The sequence below is a fragment of the Phaenicophaeus curvirostris genome, chromosome 2 (assembly GCF_032191515.1).
Source record: "Phaenicophaeus curvirostris isolate KB17595 chromosome 2, BPBGC_Pcur_1.0, whole genome shotgun sequence".
NCBI lineage: Eukaryota > Metazoa > Chordata > Aves > Cuculiformes > Cuculidae > Phaenicophaeus > Phaenicophaeus curvirostris.
This window is the reverse complement of record NC_091393.1, coordinates 113,646,862-113,666,960: the sequence shown is the minus strand read 5'-3', so window position 1 is coordinate 113,666,960 and position 20,099 is coordinate 113,646,862.

Here is a 20,099-nt window from a genome sequence, read left to right as displayed (position 1 = left end):
AAAGATAACAAAAAATCTTTCTTTTCTATCAATATATAAATAATAAAAGGAGGACTAGGGAGACCATACAGTCCCTATTGGACACAGAAGGAATAACAGTGACAGAGGATGAGGAAAAGGCTGAGGTACTTAATGCCTTCTTTGCCTCAGTCTTTAGTTGTAAAGAGCGTCGTTCCATCTGTGTACAAACCCAGGAGCTAGAGGAGCAAAATGAGGCTCCCGTGATCCAAGAGGAGGTGGTCAGAGCCTTGCTAGCCCGACTAGACACCCACAAGTCTATGGGGCCGGATGGGATTCCTTCAAGGGTATTGAAGGAGCTGGCGGACGTGCTGGCCAAACCCCTTTCCATCACCTTCCAACAGTCCTGGAAGACTGGGGAAGTCCCACTGGACTGGAGGCTGGCTAATGTTGTGCCCATCTACAAGAAGGGTCGCAGGGAGGACCCAGGAAACTCCAGGCCTGTCAGTCTGACCTCAGTGCCAGGGAAAGTCGTGGAGCTGGTGATCTTGAGTGCTATCATGAAGCACATGCAAGAGAACCGGGTGATCAGGTCCAGTCAACATGGGTTCACAAAAGGCAGGTCTTGCCAAACTAACCTGATCGCCTTCTATGACAAAGTGACTCGGCTGCTGGATGAGGGAAAGGCTATGGATGTGGTCTTCCTGGACTTCAGTAAAGCCTTTGACACAGTTTCTCACAGCATTCTGCTTGGGAAACTGTCAGCCTCTGGCCTGGACAGGCGCACACTCTCCTGGGTGGAAAACTGGTTGGATGGCCGGGCCCAGAGAGTGGTGGGAAATGGTGTGAAATCCAGCTGGAGGCCAGTGACAAGTGGGGTTCCCCAGGGCTCGGTGCTGGGTCCAGCCCTGTTCAATGTCTTTATCAATGACCTGGATGAAGGCATTGAGTGCACCCTGAGCAAGTTTGCGGACGACACTAAGCTAGGTGGAAGTGTCGATCTGCTGGAGGGTAGGGAGGCTCTGCAAAGGGATCTGAACAGGCTGGACTGCTGGGCTGAGTCCAGTGGCATGAGGTTTAACAAGGCCAAATGCCGGGTCCTGCACTTGGGGCACAACAACCCTATGCAGTGCTACAGACTAGGAGAAGTCTGTCTAGAAAGCTGCCTGCAGGAGAGGGACCTGGGGGTGTTGGTTGACAGCCGACTGAATATGAGCCAGCAGTGTGCCCAGGTGGCCAAGAAGGCCAATGGCATCTTGGCTTGTATAGGAAACGGTGTGACCAGCAGGTCCAGGGAGGTTATTCTCCCTCTGTACTCGGCACTGGTGAGACCGCTCCTTGAATCCTGTGTTCAGTTCTGGGCCCCTCACCACAAGAAGGATGTTGAGGCTCTGGAGCGAGTCCAGAAAAGAGCAACAAAGCTGGTGAGGGGGCTGGAGAACAAGTCTTACGAGGAGCGGCTGAGAGAGCTGGGGTTGTTTAGCCTGGAGAAGAGGAGGCTGAGGGGAGACCTCATTGCTCTCTACAACTACCTGAAAGGAGGTTGTAGAGAGGAGGGTGCTGGCCTCTTCTCCCAAGTGACGGGGGACAGGACAAGAGGGAATGGCTTCAAGCTCCGCCAGGGGAGATTTAGGCTGGACATTAGGAAAAAATCCTTCACAGACAGGGTCATTGGGCACTGGAACAGGCTGCCCAGGGAGGTGGATGATTCACTTTCCCTGCAGGTGTTTAAGGCTCGGGTGGATGGGGTGCTAAGGGGCATGGTTTAGTGTTTGATGGGAATGGTTGGACTCAATGATCCAGTGGGTCTCTTCCAGCCTGGTTATTCTATGATTCTATGATTCTACATTATAAGATACAATGCTTCCAAATGACTAGTTCTAAGAATACAGAACGCTGATACTACAAGAATTTCAATGTTCTGTACTCAGAAAGTTGTATTATTTGTACAGGCATCTCAAAAAGCCATAGGAGACATAAATAGCAATAATAAAAGACATGAATTACAGCCAAAAGAAAGAAGATACAAAATCCAATTTAAACCTTCAGGTTATTTATTTACTCAAGACAGTAATTTTAAATGACATTATTATTTAAGTGTGGTACTAGTTTTCATTGAAAAGAAATGTGATTTAAATATATTGCTCATGTTTAACCTTTATAAATATAAATCTTCCAGGAGGATACTATTAAATATTTATTTTATTTTTTTTAGTCAGCATATTTCAACCAGCATATAACACAAGCTCGGAGCCAAGAGTTGCATTTGCCATTCGCAGTTCAGGATCTATTAGAAATATTAAGAAAAAAATCAGTTGTCACCATGTCCAATTTCAAAAATTACCGTGCTGTATGTCCATATTTCCACATGCAATCTTGTTCCTTGACCTTGCATATCATAAATTCTTATATAATGATTTTCACGGAGAATTTAAAGTATGAAAAGTGCTGGATTAAGTGCAAAAAGATTTTTCTGTGGATGTGGAGTTTTCAACAATATCAACAGAAATTGAAGAAACACAGAGAGTTCTCCTTGAGGACTAAGATTTGTTTTCCTAGGAAGGAAGACTTTCATCATAGTTTTCTATTTGCTCTGCATTTCCCCACCTCAAGTTTCTGTCTCATTTAAAGTAATTTTGTGAGCCTAGAATAGCCTACACTCATGGTTCAAGCATTACTTTTTGGTGACTTCACCAGAGTGACTTCATACACTGTAATAAAGACAACAGCTGACAGACCTGATAGCATGCCCTGACCTAGCTGGCTGTACTGAGACAGGTTACAACTATGCCATAAAATTATTTAAATCCCCAGTTCTCCCTTGGATCCTGGTCCCTGAAATATTTACAGTATTAATATATTAATTTGCTCTCAGATGAAAACAAAATACTAGAGATTGTTAACTCAATGCACCAATGCCTAAAGGTGATGGTATCAAGAGCAGAAGATATGCTTGTTGTCATTCTATGTCATTGTTGTCACCAACACAGCACACAACAATATTTACCCCCAAAAAACCGTCCTGCCTTTCCAGGGAAGTCAACAACAAGTAGTATTCTATTTTCTCTATTTTGAAGAATTAGAATGCAGACTCATGTTGTTTTAATCCTCTAAACTGAAGAAACCTTCTTTTTTCTTTTATTCCCCATGTGAATAGTACCCATAGCAATCTATCTTCTGTGCTGCATAGGCACAGCTTTTCTGGCTAGAAGAAGCTGGTTCTAAGTGATGTGAGTGCAAGACACTTTGTGTCTGGGGCTACAAAGAAATTATCTACGGATGATTTCTAAGGACAGGAATTAATGTCTTCACCCACACAGGCATAAACACTAAGTGATTTGGAAATGAGATTTTAAACAGGTGGACTCTTCTTGTATCGAACAGATCTTGCATTTATCAAGATGGACAACTGATAGAACTACAATGATGAAAATATTCAACAGCCCTCAGTGGGTTTTGTCTGTGTTATTGAATATATTGACTCCCTTTCCCCTTTGGCTGCTTTTCTTTTCCCTTCAAATATCAAGTACTTGGTGTTCTTTATCTTCAAGGACTCATGAAGGCTTCCAGGTAGGTAAGAACCACTTTCAACTAAATACTCTTTATGCTCATATAGTGGGCTAAAAAGAAGAGAACAGTTATGAGTTTGAGGAAGCATCAGTAGGTGGGACTCAAACTGTAGTTTTATTCACTTCAAAGAAAAAGGCTTTTTTGCTGAACTCTCATTCAGGAGGGTTCTTATGCTGAACTCTCCTTGCTGATGCTACTTATTACTGGCAGAGACCTCTTATGATTTTGAGTCACTCCTATGAAAGTCTTTACTGATATATTTTTTTTTTGTTCAATAAATATTCAATGTAAATACACTCCTAGGGAACACTGCAACGCTTGGAGCCAGGCTCTCAGTCAAGTGCCCTGAGCTCTGGGCTAGGATCATGGGAGTTTTTCTGTTTCCCTTCACCTTCATGACTTGCACAATTTGTTGTAAGGTACTGCAGACTAAGTAGGAAGAGTTATAATAAAATGTCCTATAGTTCTAATGTGGCCCTGAGAAATAAAAATTTAGGGATCACTCTCTCTCTAGATGATTTTCCAGGTGAGGACAACATGTAACTCTGCTCCTCTGAGCTAGTTCTCCAATAATCCAGCTAGGTCCAAAAGAGTAGATAACACCATCAGCACCTGCTGTCGTAGAAAAACATATCAAACTAATTTGATACCTTTTCCCAGAAAAGACCTTTACACTTTGGCTGCTGAGTTAATGGCACTATATCGTTTGCAGTGTTATTCAGATTGGAGCCAGATCCCTGAGAGATTCCTGCATCCAAAGGTAGTGGCTGGCTATAGCAATATTTCTGTAAAGCATGCTAGTTTTATAAATTACCTTTGGAAAGCATATCTCTCACTGTCAATGGGACAAAAAGTGTAGTTACCTATATCAGTAGGTTTAGATTACCCTGTCTAAGTTACTATTGACTATCTTAACAGTCAACCTGAATATCATCCTAGAAATAAAAGCTTACACATTATTCATATGAATTCAAATGAGACTAAAATTACACTATCCAAATATCAGTAAGAACAAACTGAGATCTAATTTGAATACTCACAAAGTAACTTTTCCATTGCAGTTCTCTGTGCTAGAGCCCTGAGCACCCAAAGGTTTGACTGCCTGGGATCAGGATCAACCTCAATGGTACAGCTGTGCAGCCTTGAATCAGAGAGCTGTGTGGAAAGGGCTGTGTGAGGAAATACTCTGACAGTCAAAAGCCTGACCCCCTCAGCAGGAGCTGTGCTTCAACACAAACCCTCGTCTTTGCTCCTGCTGTCATGGCCATGCTTGGCTGTGTAGCTCACTGATCTGGACCAGACCTTAATCCACTGCCTTGATCTGCTGGCTTGATCTCAGATGCACCTTGTCACTGTGGATGTGCTCATGATCCTGATTCCTGGATGACCCCAATTACCTCCACCAGATCCATTCTGCTTTTATGCTGTTGGAATATGCCTTTACAGTGCCCGTGAGGCCCCTGACTTGCTACCTCATCTTGGCTTTTGTATCCTGGCTCATCTTCCCTTAAAGAGTAGTTGTGGCACACAGATACTTAATTCTCCAACCATAAAAGCAGAATTCAGGTCATACTATTAAAACTGCTGTCACTTGGCAGCAGTACATTGTGCCTGAAGCTAATGATAGAGCTCAAGAAAAGCCTTTAGCAAGGGTGAAGTACGTTACCACCCTTCCCAGCACAATGAACCATAACAACATTGCTCCTTCTAATCTTCTTCTATTACTACCTGAAGACTTCAGTCTGCTTTTCAACCACTTTTGTTTGGAAAATCCAGGTATCTCGGCAACCACACTCTCATCCTCCTATGACACATTAAGAGAACTTTTATTCTTTGGGATATAGCAGATGGCTAAACATTGAACCAAAGCTCCAATTCAGAGAGGGAATTTAAACATATATAATCTGAGGCATGTCTGCTGTCCCCAAAAGTCAATTGAACTACTGACACGGTTCAAAGTTATGCATAAAGATTAAGCACCTTTTTAATCGTGAACAAAATAGGAAAGATAAAATGTTCATACTGAAGTTTGCTCAGCTGTGGAATGAGCTGCCAGAAGAGATTTGACAATCTAAAATCTGACAGCTTTTAGAGTGCTTTACTACCTCCATTTTTAAGTTTCTTTTATATCACTTGAGTGGCAACAGAAGAAGGGTAAATTGTCAGTAGCAAATAAAGGAAAAGGAAAAAAGCCTGTTGAATAGACCTAGCTGTTAAATAGCTACTGCAGTAATAGCAATTATAAAGTATAAAAATGATAAATAATAATAGGAAAGGGGAAAAAAATCTATTTGCTGATGCTGCTTTCACCTGCTAATACTTCACAGAAACAGCCAAATTCAGCCTGCATTTCACTAAGTCCCTGTAGAATGTATTAGTATACAACATCCTGCTAAGAGGTCACTTTGTAAGGTAAGCAAGTTGCAAGGATGGAGTGATTAAAAATACGACATACAGCTCCTAATTTCAGAACTTTAGACTTAATAGACATCTTGGTACAGAAAAATGTAGGACTTTCAAAATACATTATCCTGGTCAAAAATGACCACAAAACTGAGAAAACTAAAAATCATATAATCTTATGTGTACTATGTGTGGAAGTCATGATCACCAACAGGAACACATTTGCACATAAAAGCAAAGATTTCTTTTTAGTACACAATTATTCACACTAATTTGATACTAAAGAACCAACATTCTGTATTGAACATGACTGTATGATCACCATATACAGAAGACCCTGTGGAGTCTGAGAAAGGTCAACTCAGAAAACGTGTCTGTCATAACACATGCATGGTCATCCTGCAGCAACCTAATTACAGTATCCGTACAATGGAGTACAGCTAAGTAGAATTTGAATGCACATGTTCTAGACTTAATTAAAACTGATGCAGTCAAAACTATATCACTGGAGATACCCCAAGCATTCATCTGGGACACTGATATCATCTAGATCCACCAGGAAAAATGGATCAGGTTAATTGTAGCCACTAGTTTTAATGCAACTATATTATTATTGTCATAGGTTCACCTTGCCTTCAAGTGGTCTAGATATCTCACAGGTTGTTTGTTGAACACAAAGTTCAGTGCTTCCCCATCTCCCCAGTTTAGAGATGACACCTCACATTTTAGGCCACAATAAGACCTCCCTCACACTCCAAGACCCATATAACATCTGCTGTCAGGGAGATGGTAGAAAACTGAACTGCATTTAGGCAATGCAACACTTTGACAGTCCAACACTAAAAGGAAATTGAAGCCCTGTTCTCCAGTTACCATATTTGGGGAATATGTCCACACCTTTTATTATGCTTGTGTCTGTTACATAGTCCAGTATATAATATCTAGCAGACAAGACTTGAGATTATGGAGAAATGTACTGATCTAAGTTTTAACTCCTGTTTGTCAGCAGCAGTAGTTAAAATAAACTGTGAATAAGTAGAATGGACACTAGAAAGTACGTGCATAGTTCTATGAATTCAAGACCAATCATAGAAATTACTGTAATCAAATAAAATTACTATTTCTGTATGGCCTATTTACATAAGAAATGCATTTTTCTGAGTAGTCGAAAATCTGAAAGTCTTTTGGTGCTATATCTTTGAAGTAATAATTTTGCGTAAAGTAATATATTTTGTCTTCATAATAAGATGAAGACATCAATAATCAAGCAGGAATGTTTATCCTTCTTCAGTGGACTTTTAATACATGTACTGTGTTAAATTTACCACTAATGTTATGGACACAGATCTTGATTAAACTAGTTAGTTCACTTTTAATACTGACGATTTAAGTAATGTGTTTAATTATCTTTTTCCTAGTTAAGGATGTTTCTATTACGGGCTATGATACCCATAAGAAGTTTTTTAAATAAAGTAAACACAGAATAAAAGATCCTTCTCAATTTTTGGCTTACTATTCCTTGCTTTTCTAACTGAGAAGTCAGGCCACTGTGGTAAAAACAATAAGTAACACAAGTCTAAAACGTCACTCTCAGCTTTATGTCTTCACAACTCCCAACATCAAATCAGGTCTGCAGTGTTGGAGCCTCCGCAACTGTTTCTCTTTAGTCTCATAATCCATAACAGGAACTGGGGTTTTCTAATGAATTAAATTATGCAGGCCATTAGTTCTTAATTTGAATAAAGAATATTGCAGTTGGGAGATTAACGCGGCAAAAGAAGTGTTTTTATCATAGCGGTGAATACCACTATTCTGTTTTCAGAATATTTCCTAAGTAACAATTTCAAAATAAAAGAAAATTACTTCTAATGCATACATTCAGGCCATACACTGAGTTAAAACTACATATAATTAGTAAGAGAAATTCTGAGAAAAGCACATCCAACGCCTATCTTGCCGCCTTCAACAACTTCTCACTACTGTCCTAGAGTTACAGTCTAAAATTCACACAACTAGAATTTTTCTTTTAGATATTTCTCTCAGTTCAGATTGCCAAAAAATATTTAAGAATGGAGTTTCCTTTTACGTAACTACCATCTTGGTGAAACACAGGAAGGTTGTGAATAGGTGCTGTCTTTCCATCCTACTGGTTGCTCTAGTAGGGCACAATTCCTTCCATTGCTTTCCTGGACTAAAGGTTTACTAAGCTCTATCTTGTGTGACAGATGTCCTTCAATACTTAAGGAGGAGCAACAGATAGAGTGAACAGGAGTAGATGGAGGCTAACAGAGAAAGAATGTCTACATTTGTGACAGCTGCAAGCAGTCATAGGGCATGGTGCCTTCTTGTGAAGTATGGTCATAGGGCTTCATGCTTTGAGTGGCCAAACAAGGAAATCATGGCAGACAGCAAATGTTATTAAATGAGAAAAGTGAAGAAAGAATCAGCAACAAAGTGTTGTCAGACAGGTAAAAAGCCAAGATGATGCCACGATTGCAACATAAGTTTTCTCACTTGGGAACTTAATGTTACTGAAAAAGCACCAATCTAGTCTAAGATTCTGCCCCTAAGTACATATCCTTACCACTGCCTGAATGCCAGCATTAAGTTCATACAGCTATGTGATGAGCCAGCTCAGTGAACTCCTCCATACGAAAATATATTTTAGGAAAATACATCATACCTTTCCAGATGAATCCCTTTCTCAGTTTCAGTTTAACTGTGCTCCATATAGTACCAATATAAAGACTGTGCAGCTGCAGTTACAAGCAAGAGTAGTACCGCCCCATCAACAGTAACCTGCAATTACATTGGCCTGAAATAATCTGGGAACATCAGTTTATGCATATGTACTTATACCTTGCTGCTTGCTTTGGCTGCATGTTCTCAGCCTCTGCCTTGCACAAGTGCTGCAGGTGTGTTACGTAAAATTGACAGTCTTCTGTCAGAAAAACATTTAAAACATTTTAATGTTATCCCCCCTCTCTGTAATCTGCGTAGTATAATTCCTCTGGCACATCTCAGAATCCTTCTGTGATGTAAACACACTTATCAAACCAGAGAGGAAAAAAGGAAAACAAAAAAATAAAAATTTCCACTATGAGCTCAAATGAGTTCCAGGCTAAGTAGAAGGAAAGTGAGACTAAGTTAAAGGAGGAAGTAAGAAGTTGTAATTCCCTCTTTCAAGATCAGCTTGACTATCAAACTAACTTAGCCATTTGTGATCTCATCTGAAAGACTCCTTTCCTGTCCTCCTCCCCAGGAGACTACTATCAGCCTTCAAGCATGTATATGTCTCTGAATACCAGCTGTCATGTCAACCTAAGATTTGCAGCATGCATTTGTACTATAAAATTGTTCTCCAAAAGTGAAATCTGACTGATATCTATTGTTAACATAACAGCAGCACTTACTTTTCCTTCAAGGATTTCATTTTTCTAACTAACCTGGGATGTGCTTACTAAAGTGGGAACATTTTTTTTTTACACAAAAACTTCACTACCTGAAGGAATAGTTATTCTGCCTTCAGCAGCAGAACAACTTTGAGAAATGTTGATCCCTTTCACTTTCCCATCTTATCCTTCCTGTACCACTGATGTGATTTACCACCTCTGCAGTTGTGCTAACACAGCAGTTTGTCTCACAATCTAGGTTAAAAGTAGCCCTCTGAGACAAAGGACCATTTTTAATCCAGGCCATTGCTGTCATCAGCTTCTACTACAGACTCATAAACAGTTGCTTCAGCATAACAGGGAAGGCTGAGAATTATGGTGTGGAGTTGGAGAATTTCTTAGGATGTCTTCATTCCATAAATCAATGTATTATACAGTTCAGGATTAGATTTCATCACACTTAATTATGTTTACAATGTTTTGAATTGTCATGTATGTATCTACATAAGTACTAGATGTATAAAATCTAAGGTAGCTAATGGAGATAAAGTTAATACATAAATAGAGTGATTCAGCTGACTTCAGACAGAGGAGATATCCTAAGGCACCTACCTCCATTGTATACCTGTGTTTAGTCAACTGAAGACAGCTCTAGGAGCCTGCCTTATGGTGAACTACATTGGTGTCCGGCTCTACTAATTCTGTTGACTCACCCTTCAGTGGCTAAATAGGAGCTTAAACAGCTACCATGGATGCGAAGACCAATGCTTCAGATGAACATTTAAATTCCTTAATCTGAAACCGAATCCTAATCCTAAAATGTATGTTCTCACAACAGGTCTTAGATTCTGTGCCAGCTCATTGGTATCTCTTACTGCTTGAGACCTCCTGTGGTGTCCAGGCTGCCTGGGACTGGTAGATATGAATTCTGATGTCTTTCAGAAATATCAGACAGGATATTCAAATAAGATTACAAACCACTGTTTAAAATGCAGTCCTAAACCCTGGATTATGGGTAGACACGTCTCATGTGTTCACAGACATCTCTCTAATGGCACTGATGCTGTGTGTAGTCTTCCATCTCATGTCACTTCTTGGTTCTACCAGGAGGATTCATTATGGAATTCTCTGCTGAATGGACATTTAGGCAAGTTGCAATCTTTCTCTGAACTGATTTCCCTATGACCTCAAATTCAACTATATTTATAGATGTGATGGTATACGGAGGCACTCAGCAACTGGAGGAGGAGGTGACAGAACTGGAAAGAGTAGAAACTTAAGCCACTATTACACTAGAAACAAATCCTGAAAATAAGCAAATATTCTATCAATTTAACAAAATCAAAACAAAACAATCATTTAATATGTAAGCAGCATGCTTCACCACAGAACATGCCAACCAGTTAAGGTTTTCTGCTTTCAGACTAATTGATAGGCATGTGCATACTTAACTTATGCTTATGGAAAACAAAATTTCATTTGAAATTATGTATATTTTGTATATTAATTTATTCAAGAAAGAAACATACAAAAGAATGCTAAAATATTAAATCTATATTTTATGTTTCAATAACTTGAAAAATATGTACTTCAGTAAGCTTTTCTGAAATCATAGAATCATAGAATCATGGAATAACCAGGTTGGAAGAGACCCACCGGATCATCGAGTTGGAAATTAATTTGAATGAAAATATTTCACTATAGCTTATATATAATGTTCGTGTGAAAGTGACTTGTCCATTCTGTGACAGGATATTATAATAATTATTTTCACCTCAGTATGTGTTCCGTTAATAGCCCCGCAAAAATATTTCTTTACATAGTCACTATGAATGAAAAACAAAGTTGAGAAATTAAAATTATCTGTAATTAGACTAATGTGGTTGGTTTCATACAAAATTTTTTGAGCAGAATATAGTGCACGGTGTAGGAGCAAGACTTTACCTTTTTGCCCTTGCATTTGATGTTGCCAATATGGAAAATACAAATTTCTGTATATTTTCATTGATTTTCCATTCATTTTAAAGCACCTGTTTTTAACACTCATATCAAAGACCTTATTTAAAACCTACTTTGAATTTTAAACTAAGTTGATTTTTCTAAGTGTAAGATTCCTGATCTCAAAATTCACATTGGAAATAGAGTCTTTATCCATTCTAAAAGAGCAACTTCCCACCCACTTTTTCTGGTTAGCAACAGTAACTAGATTTTAAATATAACCACTTAATCCATATTGTTGATCTGATGATAGCCACCAAAATTTTCCACCAAATAAAACTGAAAATAAAGAGTACCATGAATCTCTCTCATTTAAAGCCAGAATAATAAGACCCCCTAGTTAACTCCTGGATGCTAACAAATTTATTTTCTTTTAAAGCTTCTTGTAGTATACAGCTTATATTAGCAGAAAAGATTATGTTTTTCTTTTCAATATTTTCATCTCAATCTTTTGATCTGGAAATAGGCAGAGGCATTGTGTTGTCTGGGAGACTGAGGAGTTGTTACATAGTTGTAGAATATTTTATATGTGACTCAGGCAGCAAAAACTTCATGCTATTAAGCCTAACTTAGAGATTCCTCAAAAAAGTAGCTGAATTTTGCAGCTGTAGCAATGGTAATTTGGGGGCAAGGAAGTGAACAGGCTTCAAGGCCAATGGTGCTGAACTACAAAGGACAAGCGGAATGCTAAGATGTGGAGGATGTCTGAAGGTGAGAAGGACTTTATTTGTTTAATAATCAGTGGCATTAAATACATAAGTACAAGGAAAGGGACAGTCTGTAGATAAATATGCTTGACTGGGTGAGAGCATTTGAAAGCAAACAGAACTGGAAGGTCTCATTAAGGTCTTTCTGCAGAAACCTGTATGTGGAAGTACTTCCTCCTGCTCCTCTTTTCCAGATCCCTCCTACCCTACTTCTTTGAATTTATCATTGGATTGAATTCAGTCATTGCAGAACTGAAAAACAAAGTTGTATAGTCACAGATACCCTGATATCTCTTGGATACTAGTCTCCTCATAGAGTACATGGATGAGATCAGATGTGTTTACACTGTGCAGAGGAGCATGAGAGAAGATCTGTTTAAGATGTTTAAGACACAATGATGAGCACTGTGTGGGCAGTGGCTCAAGTATGAAAAACAGTCTGAAATAAAAATAACAGTTCTGCACCCAAGATAATGACTTCCTATTTCAGGCTCATTTAACAACAACCTCAGAACTCTGTCCTGCAGTGCGGAGTTGCCCATAGATGTCTACGAGTGAAACACACAAAAAATTGTATAACCAGAACTTTTTCTTACAAGGTGACAGAAATGCTTGGAAACTTCTATGCATTCATCCCTTCAAAACATCACTTACCTCAACATGGCTATGACAGATTCTTTCCTCCAAAGTTTTTACAGCTGCAGATGCAGACACCAGGTACCATTTGTCTTCATGTAGTTATTCCAGCATTTCTGTTGTACATAGAACATAGTCATGTTTTTCACAATGCTTCTCCCTTCCTGGCCCAAAGCCACTTTTCATCTGCAAAGTGGGAAATAAATCTAAAGCATACTTAGCCCTACACAACCTGAAGAATAAACTACTTGGTATTTTTCTGTAACAGCCTCTTGTCTCTTCTATCAAACTTAATTTATCTTTGCGAACCTTCAGGAAGCAGGCAGAGTGGGATTTCAAACATTTCTCAAGGGAACAGGGAGGAACGGGTGTCTTTGGATAGAAAAATACTGTTGAAGAATCCTGAATAAAGAATAGACAGGAAGGCTTGAAGTTATTTGGACAAAACTACTCATGACACAATTACGACAAAAATCAAACGTTCTCTGTGACACTGCCCACTGTCACTCCCCACAGACATCAACAATCTCTTTAGTGCACACAGTCTGACAAGGTCCTAATCCCTTTGCCTCAGAAGCCTCTTTGGACACCTATTTCTCTCAGCAGTTAAGCATGGGCTTTGTTCACTCTTAGAGATATTCAGTAGGATGTACTGTGTAGTAAGGTTCCTAGGATAAAAGCTGGTATGCCTATCACACTTGAAAGCCTATTGCTATACACTGAATTCCTTTTTATGTGCTTTCTGAGAAAGAATGCTGTGAAATCTCATATTAGGTGAGGCTGTAAAGGCAAAATATAAAGTAGATCCAATTGGTGAACTCTGATGACAGCAATGCTCACTGGATTCTGAGATAAGCTGTAAAAGAAGGACTCGTTTGACTAAATGACACCCTTTACTTTTCAGTTTTAAAGAAGAGATTTAGAAGTGGCATGAACTAATGAATATTTGTCTGGATAAAACTTTCTTTGAGGGAAAAAATTACAATTTATTTTGGTAAGTCTAAATCTTAAAATGTTAATAAAATGAATTATAAACTTTACCTGAAATTATTGTAAACTATATCCTCCAAGATACAAGCACAAAAGCAGTAATGGTAGGGATATACCTGTAAGCAACAGTCACTGCTGTAGTTACACAATTCGGTATCCAGATTTCAGCTAGGTGCCCAGACTGAATACTCACCCTAATGATTCATGTTGCATTCACATAGTCCCTTCTTAATACTTCCCATCCACTTTTTCTGGTTAGCGACATCAACAACAACTAGATTTTAATTATAACCACTTAATCCATGCTGTTGATCTGATGATAGCCACCAAACTTCTCCGCCAAATAAAACTGAAAAAATAAAAGGGAAATTAGACCTGATATATCCATGCACTGCCTGAAAGATTTTTCATTCCTGACTTCCACTGTGCAGTAAAGTATTTAGAAACCAGCTTAGGGATAAACTGAGCTGTTCAGCCACCAAGCCCTATCTATTATGGAACTTGCCCTTAACCATTTATATTTAGACATCTGTATTTAGTACTGCATTAAACGGGCACTTAAGCCCCATTAGCAACAGTGGCTGAGTAAATACAGGCATTTAAGTGTTACCTTGAACTAAGATGCTTCTGTGAACTATGGTGTTTACAGAGTCCTGCAAACCTCTTGTTACAAAGTGCTGATTATCCTCATTTCTTTCTTTTTCAAAGAAACTGAGATGATTTGATTCTGTGTAAAGAATGAATGCTTAGTGCACTAGACCTATTAAAGTCAGTGATCAAACAATCCGCTGTCTTGGTTTTACAAAACTTTTTTGACATATTAGCCTTAAATGCACAATCATCTATGCTTTATATATAGGTATAACTCTATGTAACCCTCTGTTTTTATACTACTAGCATAGTATAGTCTGTTTATTTGTAAATAGGCTCTGCTTCTTAGGAGGAATTTTTAATGGTTGCAAAAGGTGTCAGACTGAGGACCACATGCCCAGAGCTAGTCAAGGTAACTATTATATCTGTCATGTGCTTCTAAAAGTATTATGAATCTCATGGATGCAGATTAGCCACAAAGTATGTACAAGTGATGCTTTTATTTTCATGTTCAATGAAGTAGTTGAATGAAGTTACTTAGCAAGTGACCAGCTGAAATCTCCCAGGTGTGTTAAGAGTTCTTTTAATAGAACAATCAATACCTTTAGGAGGAGTCAAGGCATTACAATCATAGAATCATAGAATCATAGAATAACCAGGTTGGAAGAGACCCACCGGATCATCGAGTCCAACCATTCCTATCAAACACTAAACCATGCCCCTTAGCACCCCATCCACCCATGCCCTAAACACCTCCGGGGAAGGTGAATCAACCACCTCCCTGGGCAGCCTGCTCCATTGCCCAATGACCCTTTCTGTGAAGAATTTTTTCCTAATGTCCAGCCTAAATCTCCCCTGGCGGAGCTTGAAGCCATTCCCTCTTGTCCTGTCCCCCGTCACTTGGGAGAAGAGGCCAGCACCCTCCTCTCTACAACCTCCTTTCAGGTAGTTGTAGAGAGCAATGAGGTCTCCCCTCAGCCTCCTCTTCTCCAGGCTAAACAACCCCAGCTCTCTCAGCCGCTCCTCATAAGACTTGTTCTCCAGCCCCCTCACCAGCTTTGTTGCTCTTTTCTGGACTCGCTCCAGAGCCTCAACATCCTTCTTGTGGTGAGGGGCCCAGAACTGAACACAGGATTCGAGGAGCGGTCTCACCAGTGCCGAGTACAGAGGGAGAATAACCTCCTTGGACCTGCTGGTCACGCCGTTTCTGATCCAAGCCAAGATGCCATTGGCCTTCTTGGCCACCTGGGCACACTGCTGGCTCATGTTCAGTCGGCTGTCAACCAACACCCCCAGGTCCCTCTCCTGCAGGCAGCTTTCTAGACAGACTTCTCCTAGTCTGTAGCACTGCATAGGGTTGTTGTGCCCCAAGTGCAGGACCTGGCATATGGCCTTGTTAAACCTCATGCCACTGGACTCAGCCCAGCAGTCCAGCCTGTTCAGATCCCTTTGCAGAGCCTCCCTACCCTCCAGCAGATCAACACTTCCACCCAGCTTAGTGTCGTCTGCAAACTTGCTAAGGGTGCACTTGATGCCTTCATCCAGGTCATTGATAAAGACATTGAACAGGGCTGGACCCAGCACCGAGCCCTGGGGAACCCCACTTGTCACTGGCCTCCAGCTGGATTTCACACCATTTCCCACCACTCTCTGGGCCCGGCCAGCCAACCAGTTTTCCACCCAGGAGAGTGTGCGCCTGTCCAGGCCAGAGGCTGACAGTTTCCCAAGCAGAATGCTGTGAGAAACTGTGTCAAAGGCTTTACTGAAGTCCAGGAAGACCACATCCATAGCCTTTCCCTCATCCAGCAGCCGAGTCACTTTGTCATAGAAGGCGATCAGGTTAGTTTGGCAAGACCTGCCTTTTGTGAACCCATGTTGACTGGACCTGATCACCCGGTTCTCTTGCATGTGCTTCATGATAGCACTCAAGATCACCAGCTCCACGACTTTCCCTGGCACTGAGGTCAGACTGACAGGCCTGGAGTTTCCTGGGTCCTCCCTGCGACCCTTCTTGTAGATGGGCACAACATCAGCCACCTCCAGTCCAGTGGGACTTCCCCAGTCTTCCAGGACTGTTAGAAGGTGATGGAAAGAGGTTTGGCCAGCACGTCCGCCAGCTCCTTCAATACCCTTGAAGGAATCCCATCCGGCCCCATAGACTTGTGGGTGTCTAGTCGGGCTAGCAAGGCTCTGACCACCTCCTCTTGGATCATGGGAGCCTCATTATGCTCCTCTAGCTCCTGGGTTTGTACACAGATGGAACAACTTTCTTTACAACTAAAGACTGAGGCAAAGAAGGCATTAAGTACCTCAGCCTTTTCCTCATCCTCTGTCACTGTTATTCCTTCTGTGTCCAATAGGGACTGTATGGTCTCCCTCGTCCTCCTTTTATTATTTATATATTGATAGAAAGATTTTTTTGTTATCTTTCACAGACTTTGCCAATCTGATTTCTAATTGAGCCTTAGCCTTTCTGATTTTTTCTCTACACAACTTCACTTCCCTCCTGTAGTCCACCCAAGAGGCCTGTCCCCTAGTCTTACTCAACTACAGTTAGGGATCAAAACAGTGTCATAAAGGCAAGAACTAGAATTGAGTCCTCAGAATGGGAACACAGGGAATTCTGCCTTTGCATTGTACTAGAAAATGACTTGGGGTTGTTTCAAACTAATCTCTCAAGGAAGGCTCTGGCAAATGACCTGACAGTGGTCATGATTTATTCGTATTTTCTTAGATATTTCTCTTGAGTCATAAGAACAGATTATAACCTAGTTTATCTGTGACATGAGATCATTAACTCTGGAAGTAACAAATGATACCTCTCCTGTGCAGGGTTTTTTAAAATGCTATTCCTAACAATTTACTGGCCTCAGAAAGTTCACCACTTTGTCATATATAACACTTGTATCCCATTTAAGCCTTTCAAATATGTCATTTTAGGATCAGACAAATGGCTACATACAGTATTTAATGTAGTATGTCACATTCATGTACAGATCCTTGAAAAACTGTATTTTAACATGGAATATCCCTAGATAAAGGAAGTGAACTGAGGGAGTAAAACAGTTAGTTTTTCTTTCATCAGCTAGGTATTTTCTTTAATATTATATTCAAGTGTAAATTAGACAGATGTTCAAAATAATTTTATTGCTTTTTCTAAGTGAATTATTGGTTTTGTTAACTTCCTAAGGAAAAGGCCAAGCCTTGGATCTACTGAGGTGCTGAAAGTCTGCTAACCTCCAACTGCTAAACTATTAGTCTGATACTGATAAGCAACCAACAAAAAAACACAAGAAAGGCATTGATCTAGAAACAGTGGTCATGATGGCAACCAACACTTTATTAATAAGTGATTTCTGTGTCCTCTAGAGACAGTTATTACAGTACAATAAATTTTGATTTGTTAAGTCAGTGGGACACACCTCTTTTAACTGTATGAGTCTGAAAGTCTATCTCCAAAAAATTTTTCTGGATTACAAAGGTAGTCAATGAAAAAAGCATGAGAGGATCATCTACAAAAGGTAATTAGATGTATTTTAGGCACATATTATAAGATGGGGCCTGTATCCTTAGGATGTCTCTCTTTCTCCACTGACAATAATGATGAAATGTAGGGATGACATTGATGTCTTTTAACTTTATCTGTAAAAGTTAGCATTCTAGGGCTTATGATTCTCTATTGACTACAAAGGCATCTAGGTTGATTGAGATATCTGCACTGAAGGCATGTGAGTTTAGGTGAGATGAAATTCACCCCAAAGGCGTGGGAAACATTTTATCAAGAACTTCGTATCAGGAACTTTTTCTTACATGTAACACTCCAAGCAGTGTTTCCTCCTTCTTGGCTCTGATAAATGTCACAGATATGAAAAAAACCTGCTAATACTAATCCCATCATACTACCTAAAACACTGAAGTGCCAACACTTAACAAGAGATTCTGAATCTAGGACCTAATCTAAGGAATATGACAGCTGAGACTCCATTTTAAGTATACACTAATTATTTCATGTCTTCATTATTATCAGTAGTTGGAGAGAGATAAGCTTTCTGTGAAGGAACAGCCTTATTTCTTCTCACTTACTGGGAAAAGGCACTTATTTAAGGCTGGTTCACTACAGAGGGGCTCCACCTTGCTTACCTTTGTTTAAGGTAACTTGCTCGAGGTTATGGGGTTTTTCATTTTGTTTCCTTTTATTGTAGTTCGTGGAGGGACATAAACTACTAGAGAATGATTCATCCTGAACCAGTATTGATTGCATCACTCCCCGGGTGACAAATGAATCCTACTTTAGATATTTAAATTTCAGATGGAATGCAACGGAACGGAACAGAATTGAACAGAATAGAATTACAACACAATACAACACAACATAATAAAATACAATACAATACTTCAGTTGGAAGGGACCTGCAATGATCATCTGGTCCCACTGCCTGGCCAATTCAGAGCTGACCAAGTGTTAGAGCACGTTGTTGAGGCAATTGTACAAATGTCTCGTGAATGCTGACAGTCTGGGGGCATCAATCGTTCTCTAGGAAGCCTGTTCCAGTGTTTGACCACCCTCTCAGTAAAGAAACATTTTTTAATGTGTAAACTTCCTTTGTCACAGCTTAGAACCATTTTCACATGTCCTGTTCCTGGACACCAAGGGAAAGATGTCAGCACCTCCGTCTCCACTTCTCCTCAGGAAGCTGTAAAAGAGCAATGGGATCAACCCACGGCCTACTTCTCTTCAAATTAGACAAAAGCAATATCCTTAGCCACTCCTCATAAGATATGCTTTGTTGCTGTTCTCTGAGTGCATTCAAGAGCCTTCACATCCTTCTTAAATTGCGGGGCCTCAGCTGCACTGTTGCTCCTGACCCAAAATGTACTGTGTTAACTGAACTTGAAATGTTTTCTGTGAGTAGCCTGGGTCTTTCATTACATACTGAAGATGAAAGACACTACCACAAAACTTCTGCATTCTTTTCCTCTTCCATCAAGTGAAATGGTTCAGTTGGCTGCCTAAAGATACACAGAATAAATCCAGCCCAAGAGGCTTCTCTGAGTAAACTGGAACTATGTAATTCTCGCAAGGAGTTACACAAAACACAAACTCAGGCTAAGATTTCCTAAATTTCAGTCTCATGAGGATGAGAATAGTAGTTATTTATAAACCAGTCTTAATTATTTTTTTCAGGAAGTTCCTTAGATTTTTGCCTATACAATTAAAATATGGAAAATATTTATAAAATATATATCTGTGAAAAATGAGAAGGCAAACCTTTGACTCATTTTATTCTGTACAAGTAAGCCATCCTTGATTTAAGTTAATATTGAAGACTAAACCTGGCTTTCTTGGAATTATGTATGTGATTTCCACAATAAACTATAATAAATTTTAAAAAAATTATATTATGCCTCCAAAATAGGAACAAGGTTTATACTTACAATAAAAATTTATTTCCATGGGAAATTACATAGGAAAACTCAATATGACTCATCTGAACCAATGGTACTCCTGGGAGTCTATAAACACAAGCATAAGCAATAGTAGCCTCCAGAGCTGTAAGAGAGTTTAGTCAGTGAATTGCACAGAAGGGTAGAAATTCAAATGAGTAACAGCTTCCCCAGATCAGTGTTGTCCTAATTTGAGTCTTTAGGGGTTGTGGAACCCTACCACAAAATGTAGCAGGAAGGTACTTAACGTTAGAAGGCTGTAGGTGGGAATAGGGCTGCATACACTCCTGAGGAAAAGAAAAAGCGGTCTCTTTATCCTGGTATCCTGATCTATAACCTAGCATTTTGTAGGATCACCTAAAGGCATCAGGTACTAAAACCTTCCAGAGATGAACTGAGAACTGATGTT